The 19,120-nt window shown below is 45.5% G+C and overlaps 1 protein-coding gene across 1 annotated transcript in view; it reads left to right on the top strand.

Annotated features, from left to right (window-relative positions):
• Nucleotides 1-7,388: 7,388 nt before the first annotated feature.
• The window catches only part of ATP8B1 (ATPase phospholipid transporting 8B1), a 107,954-nt gene continuing 96,222 nt past the window's right edge, over nt 7,389-19,120 (top strand). The window contains exon 1 of the mRNA XM_016129160.2: nt 7,389-7,713. The gene's annotated coding sequence lies outside the window, so the exon portion shown is untranslated. The remainder of the gene's footprint in view (nt 7,714-19,120) is intronic.

The raw sequence follows: 19,120 nt of genomic DNA, 5'->3' as shown, positions 1-19,120 counted from the left end.
TGTGTTTTACTTGGTTTCACAGAGGATTAGGGTTCCATGGCCAGGGGCTGACGAGGAGGGAGAGGAGAGGAGAGGCTCTGGGGCTCTAGCAGGCGAAGAACCAGGTCTCATAGAGCCTGAAGTTCATACACTAGGAAATTAAAAATACAAAATTAGGCACAGGGCCTTGAAGGCTCCCTGAAGTTTAAGTGTCATTAACTTCACAGTAAACCCGCCACCGGGGGTCCTGCCATTGATATAAATAGGTCAGCTCCTCCTCCAACCTCTGTTTTACGCACAACACACCTGTTTCAAGGTGTTGCGGTTTAAGAAAAAAAAACAACAACTTTACCAAAAGGTTTGAAAATCACTGCTCTGCACTTGCTGCCACTCAGCATTGCTTAGGACTAACCACCACAGGGGACATCATCATCACCTGCCAGCATTTAATTGTAAACATCTTTGAGAAATTAAATGATTTTAAGTGAGTCATAGGATGAGTAATGCTGGTTCAGGACTGAAGTTTTGAGGCTCGGGGAAGCACAGTAACCTTCAGCTCACAGGATGGGATTTGAGTAACTCCTGATTGGGTACCCCATGATCAGATATCATAGATTGTTTAGATTTTATTACGCGTGGATTTAAAAGATGCTTTCGAATGAAGGACGGCTTAAAAAGTGAAATGTTTTGAGGGGCGTGTTTTAAATATTGGCATTTATCTTTGTTAGCGGGTGGGGGAAGGAGAGTCAACTGGAATTATCAACGCAGGAGAATGGGAGACATCTGGGGAACATCCTCACCCTGAGGAAAGAGGGAGATTGCAGCAATCAAGCTTTATGCTCCGTGAGAGCCTTAATAATCCAGAGGACAAAGTTGTCCTGGGCGGAGCATGGGTTTTTGTCCGTTAGCTCTACTCCTTGTCCTTATGGATCGCTCTCGGGTTCTAATAATGCTGCAAGATATTGGAGTCCAGATGTCGGTGTTCTTGACCCTACTGAGAATACAATGAGACTGTTCTTTTTTTCTTCTGTAATTACATTTCTTCTTCTTCTCCCACAGCCCAGGACAGCTTTTTTTTTTTTTTTTTTTTTTTTTGCTTTGAAACTCCAAGGACCTGGGACGGCAGCGCCTGATAGATGACAGTGGACAGTGGCTCTTTGTGCATGTGGCATTTTACAGCTGGTTGTGGCAGCAGGCAAGGAATGGAAAACGCTTGCTCCTGGGGCTTAGGCAGCACTGTGTGTGAGCCCTTGCTAGCGAGCTGGCCTCTGGGGACTACCTGGCAAATTTGAGGAATTTGTGGAACTCTGAGCTAGCAGGTGAGGGTGCAGATCAGGGGGAAACGTCAGATAGATGATTTTTCTGTCGCCTCAGATTCAAATTCTACAGTACTAGTCAAGTCCTGTTCCAAAGGGACATATGAAAGGAACCCCCTCCCCCCTCCCCCGAAATAAAAGTATTAGTCCTGTACTAATTAGGAGGCAGAGCACGCCTAAATGCCTTTCACTGAGCAATTCCTGGTAACTCCTAGTAGCAGAACAAAAGGAATTCTCAGGATGACGTTGAAAGGAAGTCCTGTGTGACAGAATCAACCCACATCGAAACAATAGGACAGAAGGCCACAGCAGGGCATATCGCAAGGGGGAGAAAAGGTAAACTGATAAATTATGCATTCGACTATCCGGAGAGAAGCTTCATGGTTATGTGAGAAATTTGGGAACTGGATTAATGGTAGGCATATGTGAGAAGAGGTATATGGGGGGAAAAAGGCAATTATTAACTCTAAACCAAAAATCTTCTGAGAAAGGAAATGGGCTCACGGTATACATACCACATGGCTTAGCTGCGAACGATATTTCCATACTCATAGTAGTGCACCCACTGAATGTGATTTAGCTGTACATGGAAATCTAATCGTGACGGGAGGATGGAGGGGGAGCCCGAGGGGGTGCGGGTGCACATGAAGCGTTCTGGGTCGGGATGCGTACGCGTGTTCAATCGCCTTCACCCACAATGGGAAGTAAAGAGATAATGTCTGAGACAGCGAAACATCAAAAAAAAAAACGGCGCCGTAGGCATGTTATTAGATATACGAAAACAAACACAAAAGCCAACTAAATGTTAAAAACTGATTATCCCTGGGGAAAAGCGTGAGACGTGGTGGGCGGGGATTTACTGTCTTTTCATTAGAAACTTTGTAGTGTCACCCGAGGTTTTAAACTATGTATGTATGTATTACTTCGACCAAAATAAAAAAAAAAAACAAATTTAAAAGTTATATAAAATATAGTAAAAAAATTTAACTATACAAAAAAATGTTTGTGAAAAATTAGTCTCTCTCCACAGAGATAAGGATTTTTTTTTTTACCTATTTCTTGTGTATCTTCCCAGTTTATCTATTTATCTATCTCATATAAATATATGATACACATATATATTTTAAATGTTACGCAAATGTAGACAACCTAAAAACATCATGTACACACATACTCCTCTGTACTTTGCATTTCTATGTAACAATATGTTTTGGAGATGTTCCAAATAACAGCATAACTAAATCACCTTAATTTTTTTTAAATGACTGATGATTATCCCATTATATGGATGTGACTTCTATTAATGGACATGGAGGCCACCTCTGGTATTTTGCAGTAAAAAACAGGCTGAAATGAAGATCTATGCGCATTCGCATTGTATAAATGTTCAAACACATCTCCAGGATAAATTCCTAGACGTGAATTTTTGAGGTGCAGGCATGTATGTTTAAAATTCTGCTGTTTCTGAATTTTCTTCCAAAAAAACACTGTACAATTTGCACGTGCTCCAACAGCATATGAAATCCTGTTTCCTCATAATCACTGCTAGTACAGTGTAGCACCAGACGTTTTTCTTTGACAGTGTGATAAGTGAAAATTTGTTTCTCTCTCTCTCTCTCTTTTTTTTTTGCATTTAATTTGCTTTTCTTTAATTGTGGGGGGTAGGAACAACCGCTCATGCTGGCTCTCCGTCTATCTATAACCTATAAATATGTTCACGTACACACATTATTTACATGTTACAGATAGGGACAACCTGTAAACATCATACACATATGTTTACACACATTACTCTTCAGACGGTTTAGAAAACTAAAAAAGGCAGTGCTCATCCATAGCATATGCCGCTATAACTTTATGGGAAAACTCGAATACTGTTCGCTCTACTGCTCCAGTGACAGCAACGAAGGCTTACCCGTGTCTTTGTTCTAATAAAGCAAAACCTTGTTTTGTACTGGAGGGACACTTTCTGGAATAAAGTAGAGAAGGTCAAATCACAACCCATGAAATAACAAGAACCGGAGAGAAATAAAATGTTTAGAAGCCCTTAAAATAGTGATGGGTTGTGATTGACCAAGTATTCTGAAAACTAATCTGGAAAAGGCATAAATGTTCCACAATAGCAAATAATTAAATCGTCAGCAGGAGAAAATACTATGTAACTATAAACACACACATAGAGAGTATGACTACTCAGACCATTCATTCATTCTGCAAGAATTGATAGCCACTCAGCAGTGTTCTATGCCAAGAGAGACCAAGAAGATTAAAATTCCGTCTTGGATCTCAAAGGGCTCCCCGTGCATCAGGAGAGGAGACAGGTCATCAGTTAAAAATACAATGAAATAAAGGCTTTCCTAGAAGTTGGGAGCAAAATGCTGTGGAAACCATTGTCTGTGGAGAGTGGGGCCAGGCTTACCCAGAGGGAGCCACTTCGGAGCTGGATGGAGGAGTTGAGGACATTTTAAGCAGAGGGAATGTCAAATACTATTCAGATTTCAGTGACTTGCAAACAGCTTGGGGTGGAGGAGATTAGCATACCAGTCATGGAGGATGAGAGACAAAGGGAAGGATGTTTCCATAATGCATGGTAAATGGTGAAAATAGAGCATAAGATACTACGTACAAACTTCTTATGGCTACAGGAAAACATGGCTACGTATACTACCAATGATCACAAGACATTTTGGACATTTATTCGTTAAATTAACTATGTAAATTAAGTTTAACTAGTGTTATATTATCAACACAGATTCAAAGCATGTTCATTTTATTTCTATACAAATAGATAGTAGGTTATTAAAGTCTCCTCGTAAAAAAGAAAAACTGTAGAGTGATTCTATACATTTAGATGCTCATGAATATGAAAGAAAGAGAAGTGAACTTGAATAATGTGCCCAGGAATAATATGTCCCCTAATATCTCATGCATATTAAGCCAAAATAACTGAGATACACTTGTTACCTGATGTTTAATGTTTCTCTTGAAATCCAATTTTATAATTTAAAATGTTGGTCAGAAATAAAAGGAGTCACTAAGTAGTAAAGGAAGTGGAAAGCATGTACATCAGAGGGAATTTGGGAAAGCATTTGTGTAGAGATAGAATATACCATCTGTATCTGTTTTAAGTTCCACCTGAAAGAAAGTGAAGGCAGACTAGCTGAAGCTTCTAATTTTACTTATTGCAAAGACAGGTTCGTAGAAGAGGTATCTTTTCGTGTTTAACATTTCCAGAGCTGGTCTAGACGATGGCTGTGAAGAATTCACCTTCCAACTGAGTTAATTTTGACTGCCAAGCACAGGTTACAGTAACACCTGTGTGTCATGACTACCTTTCCATTGGCATTAAACACTTTAGCTTAAATAACCACTGAGTTTAGCAAAGAACCGAATACAGGCAGTATCACCTCTCTTTAAGCATATCTTTTATCTCTTGGCTCTTATCTTGTAGAAAAAAATTCTAGGAAATGAATTTTCAGCAAAATTGAACTAGTTCTCCTGGCTACCTCCTCAGCCTTTCTACCCACCTCATGGAAATGCACAGAAGTGTTGCCAAGAAAAGGGGGTGGGGTGGGGGAATGTTGGTGGAAATTACAAACTACAAAAGCCGAAAGCATCGCCACCCTTTTAGAAATGACTGTTTCTTTGTTGCATGTATGAAGCACTTTCAGTGATTGACCTGACAAAGCACCCTGAAATTTGGCACGGTTCTTTCAGAGAGGACAAGGGTCGGGATTTCCAGGTGAGCTACTTCCTTTATCAGCAATATCAGCTGACGTGTTCTGAGTGTCTCCTTCCTCATAACCAGAAAGGTGTGGAAGGCTCAGGAAAGAGAAACTCAATAGGACAAGGTCTGAATATGCCCTTTTCTGGTGCGTTCCAGGTAAGATGGGCTTTGAAAACTTTTCTCTCACTGAGGATGAAACCCCTTCACCTTGCAATTCTTTTTCAAATACAATTTTTCATGAAGCCTACCCTGACCACATTATTGAAAATCACAACTCATTCTCCCATCCCTAATCTCTTAACCTTGTTCTATTTTTATGATTTTTAATGAACAAATACTAAGTGTACAGGTCGATGAACTCTTATAAATGTATACACTCACATAACCACCACCCATATCAAGATAAAGAGTTCTTATAGCATCCTAGAAGTCTCCCTCAGTGGCCTGCTCCGTCAGTCCTGTTCTATTTTTTTCAAAGTATTTGTCACCTTTTAAGATACAACTTGCCTGATTGGTTCCCTGATTTATCTAAGAAACTAGAACAATGCCTAGCACATGGTAGATACTCAATAAATGTTTGTTAAGTAGCCCTTTGTCCACATCTTCTCCCCTCCATGCGGTCTGTAAGAGAAGCAACCTAGCTTGAAGTCTTCAGTGTCTACACAGAGATGCTAAATGCGGCAGGTGGAGAGATATTTACTAAATCTGGGTGTGGGTGTGGTCGGGATGTGTTTTAGCATAGTCTTTTCTAGGCAATGTTTTCCTGGACAGATTGAGCACTTGCTGGTAGATCCGCAAGAAGGAAATGACCCTCCTTTAGTCTAGATTCATCGCTTGATTCCAGGTTTACTGGCATTTCTCCTGGGGGGGGCAGAGCCCTCCTCAGTGGCCTTCCTCTTTCTGACTGTGCTGTTCCTACCAATGCCATCGGCTAACCTGGAGACCTTGGTTGTCTTCTGTTTCCGTCTGCCAGTCAGCTGCAAGTCTGGCCTCCCTGCGTCTTTGCCATTTCTCCTCGGGGTGTCCCCGGAAGCGCCTCTGCCTTTTCATTTCCACTGGCAACTCCTGCAGTCTCACCTTACCTTGCTGTTCTAGTCTCCCCAATAGGACCCCCGTGTGCAGTTGTATCTTCTTCCAAACTATCCCCCTGACCTTCCCTGAAACACAGCCTTGATCATGTCACTGCTGTGGTCATAAACTTCCAATGGTTTGCAGGTGCCGCCAAAAGCAAATCTAAACTCCTTAGCCTGCATTCAAAGACTTCCAGACCCTAACTTCCTCCCTAGACATTGTCAGACAACTGGTCTACCCCATTGTCACTAGACAGGCCCATGTTTTCAAGCCTCTGTATCTTAGCTCTGTTGTTGGGTTCAGAAAATAAGCACTGGAAGGAGCCATTTAGATCATCTGGTCCAGTTCCATTTCACAGATGAAGAAACTAAGGCCCAGAGAAATTAAATAACTGACCAGCACTACCTCAAGCACGGCCTCCTGGATGGTCTCCCATAAGGCCCCAGGTGTGAGCCTGAACTCTCAGGTCCAGTGACCTGAGCCTCTCTGATCTGCAGATAACTTGAGTCTTGGCTCTGCTACTACATTTTTAGCAAGATCTAATTCATCTTTGACTTTCATTCATTCGTATCTCAGTGACTTGTCTATAGCAGATAAGCAGTTAAATTCTGCTGAAAGGAAGCTTCCGGTGTTCAGTGCAATACGAGGGAGGTGCGACTCACAAGTCAGACACCAACTGTCAACCATGCACGCGAGTCCAACGTCGTCAACTACACCGCGCCGTTCACAGGCCGCGCCTTGGCTCCTATTGACCCCAAACCTGAAAAGGTGAGGAAGTTTGGTCTCAGCGGAAAGCCTGTTTGCTGCAATTACAGGATACGTTTCTCGAAGTCTGTCGGCACGGTCTCTCTCCCCACCCTCCGCCCGTCGAACCGCGACACGCATTCGGTGACCTGTCTGGGAACGTGACTTGGCATCGAGAGGGTACGGCTCCCCTTACCGAGGGAGCTCAGTTCCGGGGAGCCGGGGCCCCGCCAGCTTTCCGGGCTGGCGCGGTCACCGACCCCGGGTGGGGGCCAGGACAGACGAGGGCGGCGGGAAAGCGACGCGGAGCTGGCGGCGTGGCGAACGCAGCCCTCGGGGAGACGCGAGCGCTGGGAGAGCTGAGAGCGACCAGGTCGCGGGACCCGCGAGGCGGAGGCCGCGGCCGGGGGCCCACCTGCCGCCGGGGCGCACGGAGGGCACAGGGCTCGACCTGGGCCGCGTCGGTCTGCGCAGAGGCTCGCCGTCCGGACTCTCTCCGCCCCCGGGAGGGACAAAGGGAGGGCCCGCCCCCAGTCCCTGCCGTGCGGCGCTGCCGCAGCTGCCGAAGGGAGACGGGAGGCACCATCCCGGAGCAGAGAAACCAGTTTGGCCGGTCCCGGGGAGCGGAGGGCGGCCACAGAAGGGCGCGCGGACGAGGGGCGGGGAAAGGCGAGGAGCCATTGGCGAGCCGCGAGAGCCTGAGGAGCCGCCGCCAACTGGACGAGCTTCCCGGGCCCCCGGGCCAGCCCCCGTGCGCCATGAAGCGCTAGGTCCTTCGCCAGAGCTGGGGCCGGGCGGCGGCGGCCAGGTGCGCAGCGAGCACGCGGAGAGGCTGGCACCCGACGGATGCCCCAGCTGGGGCCCAGCGAGCGCCAGGTAAGCAGCGACGCGGCGCCGGGCGCCCCAAGCTTCCCCGCTCGGTCGGCCCAGCAGATCCTCTGACCGCCCCAGGGTTGGCGGACTGGGGATCCGGGATGCGGTGGCAGCAGCTGTCCGAGCCCTGGGTCCTTTGAGTCCGCACCGGTGGGGTTTGGATGGGGGCGAGGGAGCGTCCGCGGGCTCGGGGATGGGAAGGCACAGCCGGCTGGACCGGCAGCACTGTGGAGCGGTCCGTGCGGTTCTCGCCCGCCGGGATCAGGGAACTCGCGGGAGGTGTTTGGAGCCTTCGCTCGTTGGCTATGCTCATGTCTGGGTTAAACTACGAGGGTCAAGCCTGGCGGGGCTCGCGGGTCCCTGGGAAGTGTCTCTGGCTTCCCTAAACTTTCTACCTCTACCGGCCCTCTGGAAGTCTCCTGTGGCTGAGTTCTGCTGGAACCCCTTTGGGAGCCGATGTCAACGCATCTGAAAAAGACCTTAGGGCCATATGTACCTGGCCACAGCTTTGGGGAAGGATGGAGGGCGAGATCGCCTCTACCGCACGGGTTGCGGGACAGGGCACCCACCCGACATCTTCCATGCGCTTTTACGCACGTTGGGAGGCGGTGGGGGAGCGGGTCCCTTTCCCTGGCGGTTATTGGGTCGTTATCCGCCAGCTCCCGCGGCGCCGCTACGGCCCATCTCCTTCCCTTCCCAGTCTGATGCCCAGCGCTGTCACCTCGCGTTATGCGTGCGGAGCGGCGACTTGCTGGGTGTGGGTGGTGCTGCAGAGGATAGCGAGTGTTTTAACCTCCCACGTCCCCACACCTCCCAAGTGAAGGCGAAGCTTGCATCGTCCGCGGAACTTCTCCCGGGGGCGTGTGCGCGCCCCGTCCCCACAGGGTGTGCGGCGGAACACAGATTCTTGACCGCCGTAGAGGTAGGACGAGGATGCGGAGCGGGGAAACGGAGTTGACACGCTCAAGTACGAAAGACCTAGGCCACGTTTCCGCCCAGGGAGTCCCCCTGAGCCCCACCCGACCCTTTCGGCCTGCGGGCGCAGCCCCTTGCAGGCTCCAAGTCCTTCTAGGGTAGCTCCGGACGCCGCCAAGTTCCCCTCCCGGAAACCGCCCGCCCTCTTGGCTTGAGAAGAGATTCTCTCCCATCTTCCTGATTGAATTGCCTTCAAATTTTTGTCTCCGCTCCTCGAGAATTAAAGGAGACAACACAGACGAAGTGCTTGAATCTCACCCACTACACAGTAGGTTAGGGGCCAAGGCTAACTGCTTTTAGGAACAAAAACTAAAAAAACGGGGGGATAAAGTCTCCAGTGATACTAAATACCAGCGCATATGAAAAGGAAACAGCACAAAACTTGAAGTAGAAGTTCTAATTGTCGCCCTCTGAGGAGGACTTTTGTGTTAGGCCTGAAATGCCATTCATTAATTTCTGGGCCTGTTGTTGCAGACCTTATTAAAACCCATTGTAAGTAAATGCATACACTGCGCAAAAGATGATTAATGGTTATTAGCCGATTGCTGTCTGGGGAGAAGTCCTCGTGGCTGCAATTACCCCTCCGAATTCCCTTAACGGTTTTCATTATGTCCTGGAGGCCTCCTCCTTCTAATTTTAGGTAAGGAATCCTAACAGCTTTCTTCACTTGCCATTTTCTCTTGGCTAGTGCTTGGGTACTTTTTAGTGGTTCTTTGCGCCTGTTATTGAGGACCAAATGAGACCCATGTGGGTTAATATTAATAAACACAGATGTATTCTGTGCGAGAGCAGCTCTGGCTACTTCCAAGCTTTCCTTCTGGTTTTTTATTTTAAGGAAAATGTTAGTGATAGAACTGGAGGGTTTGTTTGTTTGTGTAGCCGAGACTTTAAAATAATGGTTTGGTAACGCAAATGGCTTAACAAAAAGGAGCCTGCAGGTCTAAGGCAAGGTCAAGACTAGTTCCATGTTTCACCTGGATTTCCGTCTCCGGGATCTTAGCACTGCTGACGCTGAGATCTGGTTGTGGAGTGTTTCTTTCCCTGTCCGTCTGTATTCCTTTCTTTTCTTCCTTTTTCCTTTCTTTTCTCTCTTCCTTCTAAAGGAAGGAGTAGTGGAAAACACATGGATTTAGATTCCCATAGATTTCAGTTATTTTACTTAACTTTACATTGTATTTAATTTTTATAATTTACTTGTATTATATTATTTACTTTTTAAATTGTATAACCTCAGATGAAAATTCCTAAATTTTCAGAACCTCAGTTTGCTCATTTGCTGGGGGAGAAAAATATATCGTCAACCCACTTGGGTTATTGAGAGAATTACATGAGTGAACAGGTGGATGTGCCTTGTCTATAGTGGGAGTTTGAATGTCATTTTCTTTATTCTTTATTAAAATGGTACTTTTAAAAATTAGTATGATGCTCAGGTGTTTGGTGTATTTTTAATAGTTTATTGGCTTCCTAGTCTGAATTCCATTTTATTTTTCATAAACAACACTCACGGAATCTAGGTAATCCTTATAACCCATTCTGGAGAGATTTTAATCTAGTCACCTTGGCTCTTTAGTTTCAATCATTGTAAAAGAAGCCTATGCTTTTATGAATGCAGAGGAACTTGCTTTTTAGGAAACAAGTTTTGTGGAGTCCATTCATGACATTTATCTCTAAAGAAAGGTGCAGTTAAAGTTTCTTAAGCACTTAATTTAGAATTTGAGTCTACATCTGCATCTGGATTAATTTCCCAGGAAGTTTTTCTTTGCGGTGTCTTTAGGTATCTTGTGAGTTTTCAGGTCTGTTTGTTGCCATCATTCAATTAGATTAATTGTATGCATGCCTGTAGGTGTTGTGTTACTTATTAAGATAAGTTAAAATTAATTTGATGCCAGAAGAGTTTTAATAACACACACAAAAAAGATCGCTTATCCTTCTTTATTCTGTTAACCAAGTTACTCCTGAATCCTCATCACTGTGCCCAGCTAAAAATAATGCCCGGTCTAAGATCTTTTGAGGTCCTGTGTCACTGAAGACCTGGCATTATGGAGGAAGAGTCTAGAACGCACGCGTGCGCGCACACACACACGCGCGCGCGCACACACACCCAGTCTTGTTTCTCATTGTTATTCTTAGAAAACAAAGTTTTATTATCTGGTCATTTAGGACCACATAAGTACTGTTACTAATACTTATAAATGCATGCGCTTTTAAGTAAATCCTTGCCAAAACAGTGCCTAGTGGAAACTAGTATGTGTGGTAACCGGTCCCAGAGCACACTGAGCCCAGAGGCAGCAGTAAATAGAGGCTGGGATTTCCTTGACCTGGCTTGGAATCCCGGCCTCCCCACTTCCCAGCTGTAAAACCTAGAGGAAGTCACTTAATCCCTCTAGCTTCAGTTTCCTTATCCGTAAAACGGAATAACAGCAGTACTACCTTTTAGGTTGTATGATGAGTTTCAAATGAAAGAATTTAGCTAAAAGAGCTTAGCATAGAGCTCCATAAAAAGCAGTCATTACTATTGGGTGGTTGTTGCTATTGCGCAGTAAATATCTATTGCTCATCCAGCAATTGCCTTTGTTCTAGACCACGTAGGAGGCAGAAATCAATCACTCTGTATGTTAGTATTTATTAAACAAACATAGTTACCTATTTGCATCAGGCTCTGGCAAGAAACAGCCCTCCAAAGTAGGGGTGAGGTTCTGAACCTCCAAATCCAGAGCTTGAGTTCTGAAGAATGGGTGTCTGTGGAGGGCGCAGAGGAGCAGGGTGCTTGGTGACCTAGGGACATGCCCCCCTCAGTCACAGCCATGAAGGGCCCTGGCTACTTTCACACCGGTGCTCTTCCTCCTGCACAGTGGAGACCCTTGGGACATACTGAGCACTGCTGTGTCCCCCTTACCCCCTGCTTCCTGTCTGTCTTTCCTCTCTCTCGGCCTCCATACTCCTGTTTTAAAAAAAGAAAATTACTCTTTCCTTTTCAAAATTCAGATGTTTCTGGACCTTGAGTCTTATTTAAAAGATCTGTGCTGTCCGCTTGGTTTCTTAGAGGTGGGGCCTGGTAAGTGTTGCTGATGACAGAGACCCTCGGTATAATCCCATTCATTCAGTCACATTTAAAATGGCTCGAGCATCTTCTTAAGGCACTATGCTTGGGATTACCTACTTCTGCTTCACAGAAGCCTATGAGGTTTTTGGAGGGCCTGAGTTGTGTGGGGTTTTTCTTCTTCAGTAAGAAAGTTGATCAGGCATTCTCTCTCTCCCTGCCCTGGACATCGTCCTTCTTTGCATGGAAAGATGGTCGGTCACCTTAGACCCTGGAGGACAGCCCAGGTCAATTCTAACTCTGAAGCTCTGTGTTTCATTATGAGGCTCAAGTCTAGTGAATTTGCACTGAGTAAGGTAGAGCCGGGCTTGGAAGCTGTAGAGGGTCAGGGTGGGAACCCCACTGATTCTGGGGGGTGGACAGATGTCACCCTTGTTCTGGGCAGTCCTTCAGTAGTGACAACCACCTTCCCCTCCCCCCTGCCCCCAGCGTGACCGAGAAGACTGGCACTTCTGCATTGGGTGCATGTGTAGCCTGACCTTTGGCTGGTGTGTTTGGTCTTTATTTACAGGGCTGTCATTTATGGTTTTGTCCCTTTACTGAGTGGCTTTTGTTCCACCAGAGTTGAGGTTTGTTTGATTTAGCACAGGCAGTGTTTGAAATCAGTTTTCTGACCTTTCCTTAAATTGAGTTGAGCTGGAACACTGTCGTTGGAACTCCTCGGGCGTTAGGCACTGACCTCATGCCGTGTCCGGCCATCCATCCTTGTTCTTTGGGGAAGCTTCCATGGGTTGGATGCGTTATTGATTTTATAAAGTGTGACGTGACTTGTACCCAAATTTTCACTCTGTCTTCTTGGGACGCAGTGAACTACTGAGACCCTTCTCTGAGATCTGTGTATGATCTGTGGGTCCAGAAAACGTGTTTAATATTCTCTGTAAGAAAACAGATAACCATGTGACTTGGCTGGCTTAAATTTTTGCTCTTGCGAGGAGATGGATGGGTCAGGTTTTATACGTTTAATGCCGGAAAATGTTGGTCTTATTGGAAATACACGTGAGGACTTCTAAGCCAGGCACTAAGAATTTTTGTGGGCCTTTGAGCCTCCAGAATGTTTGATAAAACAAGGAAACTGAGTGTGTGGGGTTTATCAGACTGCGGAGATTGTGAAAATGAGGGGAAAATCTATACTCTGTTTTTGGTGCCAGACAACTTTGGGAAGAGAGGAGGTTTCCTGATGATCTCACCTTAGTGCAAAGATTTATTTTATGGGTTTTTGTTAATTGTGGTAAAATGCTTACGAAACATATCATTTTCACAAACGTAAAGCGTGAACTCAGTGGCATTAAGCACATTCATAGTATCGTGCAACCATCGCCACCATCCTTCTCCAGAACTTTTTAATTGTCCTGAACTGAAACTCTCCTCATTCAGCAGTAACTCCCTATTCTCCCTCCTCCTTTATTTGTCTCCATGCATTTGGCTATTTTAAGGTACCGCACGTACGTACCATCCTACAATATTTATCCTTTCGAGACTGGCTTATTTCACTGAGCATAGTGTCTTCAGAATTCATCCATGTCATAGCACACGTCAGACTCTCCTTCTGCATCCTTTTCAAAGCTGAATACTGTTCCATTGTGTGTATCTACTGCGCTCTGTTTACCCGGTCATCTGTCCATGGACACTTGGGTTGTTGGATGGTGGCCACTTCTGCTTACTGTGAATAGTGCTGCTGTGGACACAGGTGTCGGAGTATCTGTTCACGGTGGTTTTTGAGATCTCATTCAGTTTCGTGAGATGTATCTTTCATAGAAAGTGGTTAGGTCGGGCAGGGACATGTGGTGTTTAAGACCACACTTTCCTCCAAAACGGCTAGGAGATGATAACTTGGGGAACTGCGGGGAGGACGGATGTGTTGAAGACACGCGAAGGGCCGCCGTGTGCTTCTGCTTCTCACCTGCAGCTTACGGAGCTGGTGGTCCTTTGGCATGCCATCACCCAGCGTGGTGCGGCCGACCCTGAGCTCTGCGCCAGGGCTGGAGTAAGCGCTCAGGAGACCTGTCTGCATGGTCCGGAGACCTCTGGAGACCACAGCTGCCTTCAGAGAAGGACATTCTGTGGTAGAGGAAAAAAATCCTTAACTTTCCTCCAGAATTGGCTTGGATAAAAATAAATAAATAGATAGATAGATAGATAGATAGATAGATAATTTTTTTGGGGTGGAAGGAGGGTTAGAATATGAGAAAAAATGATAATTAAATGTTTAAAAAATCGAATACTTAAAGGTCAGATTATGTTCTACCTTAGGGTAGAAACCTTGGTTTTCAATATAAGCTTTAAGGTGCAAGGTCAGTTACAGACTGCAAAGTGGCAGAAGAGTCAAATGTCACATCTGTGTCATAATGAGCTTCTGTGTGTAGCAGGATAAAAACCAGAAGCCTTTTTATCACGATTAGATGTCAGTCTATGTTAAAGACATCTTAATCTATGTTTTTAAGAGAACAATACACTCATATGAGTGTATGGTCATACCGTGCCATGAAAATTAGGCAAAATAAGGATTTGCATTTTTCATTTCAGCAGGTTTTTTTAAAGTAAATATATATATTCTTTCGAATATATGTGTGTGTGTGTGTATGTGTGTGTGTGTGTGTGTGTGTGTGTATGTATATATATATATATATATATTTTTTTTTTTTTTTTTTCTTCAAGCTAACCCCAAACACCACCGTCCCTGGGTATTATTCCACCTTCTTATTCTATGCTAGTCACAGCCACAGAAAGGATGTTGGGGCTGACGTGGCTAATTCTCAGGGGTTTGACACTCTGTCTAGCTCAGCACGATTAAGATTGTTTAGAATACTTTTTTTAAAAATCACCTTTAGGCTTTCCCCTCTTACAGGTCACTTTGAGAACCTCAGATTGTGTGAGTGGTGACCTAAATCGTGGCCAATGTGTCTTTGAGATTACATGGACCAACACTCTTTTTGAAAGCAGAAGAAAGTTTACTACTTGGGCCCTGAACTCTAAGTTAACTAACTGGTCTCATTTCTTGAGTTCTGGCCTAAGTGGCCAAAAAAGTAAACTCCTAGGAACTTCCGGTCTCCTTAGTCATTCCACAGAGTGGGCTCCCTTCCTTAGCCTTACAAAGTCTAAAACAGAGGCCTCACTTAGCCAGCCAGCCGGCCGGCCAGCCAGCAGATTCATACAAAGCACATTTTCAGTGCCTGGCACTTGACATCTGTCAGTGAATCAAGCAGGTAAAGGGCCTGCCCTCAGGGAGCTCACCTCCTAGAGAGGGGAGAGAGATAGAATGAAGATAGTAAGTCGGTAGATTGTGTGCTGGAAAATAAGTGCTCCATGGGATGAAAAGAGAGAGCTGGGCAGGGTGCAGGGACTTGGTGTGGGGCAAGGGAGCAGGATACAATGGTAGAGTGGGGGAGGTGACATTGGAGCAAAGCCTCCCTGGTACGGGATGAACCATGAAGATCTGGGGAAAGAGTGTCCCAGGCAGAGGGGACAACTGTCTTGGTGCAGAGGCCCTACCTGGGTAGGGCCTGGCTCCTCTGATGGAGCCTGATGAACAGGTAGTTGGCTGTTCCTCATACCCGTGAGTGGGGAAGGAGGGGGACGGAGAAGACAAGAGCAGAGAGGCAGGGGAGCCCCCTCGTGCATGCGGGGGCTTCCTGGGCAGGTAAGGGCTTTTGCTTCGACTTTGTGCAAGATGGTGGCGGGGCGTGCGGTCAGTGCAGGAGTTGCCCATTGGAGTGGCGGCATCTGTGATCTGACTTGCATCTTCAAAGGATCGTTCTGGTTGCTGTGTGGAGGTCAGGCAGGGGGAGAGCTCCTAGACAGGGAGACCATTTAGGAGGCTCGGCCCAGGGCAGATGTCTGAGGGAGCAGGTTTAAAGGTAGCACCAGCAGGACTTCCGGACAGCTTGGATATAGGGTGTGAAAGAGGAGGCAAAGATAAGTTTCTTGGCAGAGCCTGGGTTGCAGATGGAAATCAGTTTCCCAATGCTGTAAATTCAATGGGCTGTGTTTAGATCACTCAAAATAGGTTATAAAGAGGCTCTTCACAAATATGCCTGTTTATATCGGGTTTGGGTTTAGAGAACTGTAACTGTGTTTATCATCAGAGCATGCCTTCCTACATTGGCAGGGGAGAGTGGTGGTATTAGAAAAAGGCGATTTGCAAGAAGCAGAGGCCTTGCATTGAAAGGAAGATAGTCCATACTCCACAGGGTACTGGGGGCAAGGCAGGCTCCCCCGTGCATGAGAAAACGGGCTGCCCCTCCAGGTCTGCTGCCGAGGTCCTGCTCCCTTTCTCCTCTGTCCGGTGCACTGTCCAGCTGGGAAGGCAAGCTCTTCCCAACCCTCATACGCAGGCAGGCCACCCCCCATCTCAATGTGTATCTGCTGTCTTTTTTAAAAACAGCTGCATTGAGATAGTCAGTATACCGTACAATCCATTCTTTTAAGGTGTACAATTTCACGATTTTTAGTGTATTTTCAGAGTTGCACAACCATCACCACAATCGATTTTAGAAACTTTTCATCACCCCCCAGAAAGGTATCCCGTGTCCTTTAGCTGTCACCCGTATTCCCTTTTGACCTCAGCTCCTCTAATCGACTTTCTGACTCTGCGGATTTGCCTGTTCTGGACGTTTTATGTAAATGAAATTATACATTACGCGGTCTTCTGTAACTGGCTTATTTAATTAGCATAATGTTTTCGAGGTTCGTCCATGTTGCAGCATTTATCAATACCTGCTGAATTTCTCTATATTGCTGAATATGTACATTCTTTTGTACATGACGCATTCTTTTTTTTTCAATTATAGTCGACATTTGGCATTATTTTATATTAGTTTTCAGGCACACAACATAGTAGTTAGACATGTTTTTATATGATGTGTGAGGTGATCCCCCTGATAAGTCTAGTACCCATCTGACACCATGTGTAGTTATTACAATATTACTGACTATATTTTTGATGCTGTACTTTACATCCCCATGGCTATTTTGTAACTGCCAATTTGTACTTCTTAAGCCCTTCACCCTTTTCACTCAACACACGATACATTCTGAAAAAGAACTCAGGAATGGCAATATGTGCTAGTCACAAATAGACTGACTTGCATGTTATAAAGGGAATTGTTTCTGCCCGGAGAGCTAAGTGTATGCGTGTGTGCACACGTATACATTAATTTGTGTTTTTTTTTTCACAGTTGAATCCAAAGTCTGTGGAAATTACCAGTGAATCTAAAGACTAGTGGCTTTCTGGTGGTGTTGCGATTTTCTTTCATTTAATGATTCGACAGTTATTTATTAAATACCTATTATATCCCAGGCCCTGTGTCAGGTACTGGTGATTGATTCAGGAATGAACAAAACAGTCGTGGTCCTCCCGCTCCTGGAGCTTACAGGATTGTTGGGGATGGGATGGCAGGAGTAGATATTCAACAAAATGTTGGACAAAAGAGATATGAAACAAGCTGATATTAGGATTACAATCTATAATAAGCACCCAAAGGAAATAAGATGTTACTAAGAGAATAAAGAGAGCCTACTTGAAAACGGCCCGGAGAAACCCAAATGGCCTTTGAGGAATGAATGGATAAACAGAATGTGTTGTATCTATACGATGGAATGGTCCTCAGTTGTAAAACGGAGGGAAATTCTGATCCACGCTATGATGCGGATGAACCTCAGGGACATTATGCTACGTGATAAAAGTGAGACACAGACGGACAAGCCTGTCTGATCCCATTTATACGAGGTACTTGGAATAGTCAAATTCATAGAGACAAAGTAGAATAGGGGTTGCCAGGGGCAAAGGGGAGGGGGAAGGGGGAGCTATTGTTTAATGGGTACAGCGTTTCAGTTTGGGGAAAATTAAAACGTTCTGGAAATGGATGGTGTGATGATCGCACGACACTGTGACTGTACGCGATACCACCGAACTAGACACCTAAAAATGGCCAAACTGTCCAATTTTGTTGTATTTTATTACAGTAAAAAAAAAATTAGCTCAGGAGTGTCTCTCGGAGGAAATTATACTTAAATTGAGACCCTAGGGATAAGAAGGTGCCAGTCAGGCTTCCCTCGGCCCCGCCAGTGGGCACAGCACGCACAGAGACCCCGTGGTGAGAGCTCGCGGTGTTCTTGGTGGGGCCAGGAAGTATGGGGTGAGGCGTAGGCAGGGACCACGAGATGGGGAGGTGTTAATGGATTTTTAAGCGGTGGCGTGACCGGGTTTGAGTTCTGGTTTCAGCTGATAGCCTAGACTGTGATGTGGGGAATGGATGGGATGTGGGGAGGAGACCAGCCAGGAGGCTGCCGCAGTGTCCACGAGAGAGATGATGATAAGGGCTTGGGCCAGCATGACACGAGAGGAGCTTAGAAGTGGCGGACAGGAGCCGCGTTGTAGAATCAGAAGTGGTATCTTGGCCTTGGCGATGCATCGGACTTGAGAACCTGGTAGCAGGGAAGTATCTAGTGATTTTAAAATTTCTATCATGAACGGTTGAAGATAATAGTGTCAAAGACAGAGGACCAGGCTGCTGGGACACTCAGGGGTGGCCAGTCAAGCTTTGATGGTTTCAGGAGTCCCGCCTGGAGACCAGACAGACACCTTGAGAACTGACAGCGTGGACTTGTACTTCCCGGCCTCTTTTTGCAAGTAGAGGAACTATAACTTGCCTGGGGTCTCCGAACTAGTCATTGACAAAAGCAGAACTTGAACTTGGGTTTCTAGACTTCCAAGGTAAGGGTTCTTCTGGGGATCTCATGGCCGGTGGTTGGAGAAACAGTACCAATGACCCCAAAATAGGTCAGCAAATAAAAATACAGAGCAGACAGTAAAATTTGAATCTCAGATGGACAACAGATAATTTTTTTAAAATATAAGTATATCCCATGCAATATTTGGGACATCTGTACACTAAAAATTATTTATTGTTTACCTAAAATTCAAAATTTCCTGTACATCTGTATTTTATTTGACAACACTACCCAGAAGTGAACTTTTGAAACATAGAGCTATTTGTAATTTGAAGACTACCTGTATATTTAAGCTCCATTTGACAGCTCCTGGATTGTCCATATTTTTTTAAATTTGGGGGTGGGGTTGGGAGGAGGATTGATTTTCCTACCCTCAAAGTGGCTGTGTTGTGTTATTCTCCTAATCGTTAATGAATATTTATAATTTGTAATAAACAGTGCTCTAGCATTGGTGAACAGGCCTTGGGTTCACGGGACGTCAGAGCTGGCCAAGTGTCTCACCATGTCTTTGACCTTGGCTCTGATGATAATGCTTGGTGTTTTTAGACCACTTTGTAGCTTTAAAATCTTCACTTGGGAGTTGTGAGCACAGATATTATGGAACAG

Source organism: Rousettus aegyptiacus, unplaced genomic scaffold (assembly GCF_014176215.1).
Source record: "Rousettus aegyptiacus isolate mRouAeg1 unplaced genomic scaffold, mRouAeg1.p scaffold_m13_p_12, whole genome shotgun sequence".
Classification (NCBI taxonomy): Eukaryota; Metazoa; Chordata; class Mammalia; order Chiroptera; family Pteropodidae; genus Rousettus; species Rousettus aegyptiacus.
This window is presented reverse-complemented; position numbering and strand designations above follow the sequence as displayed.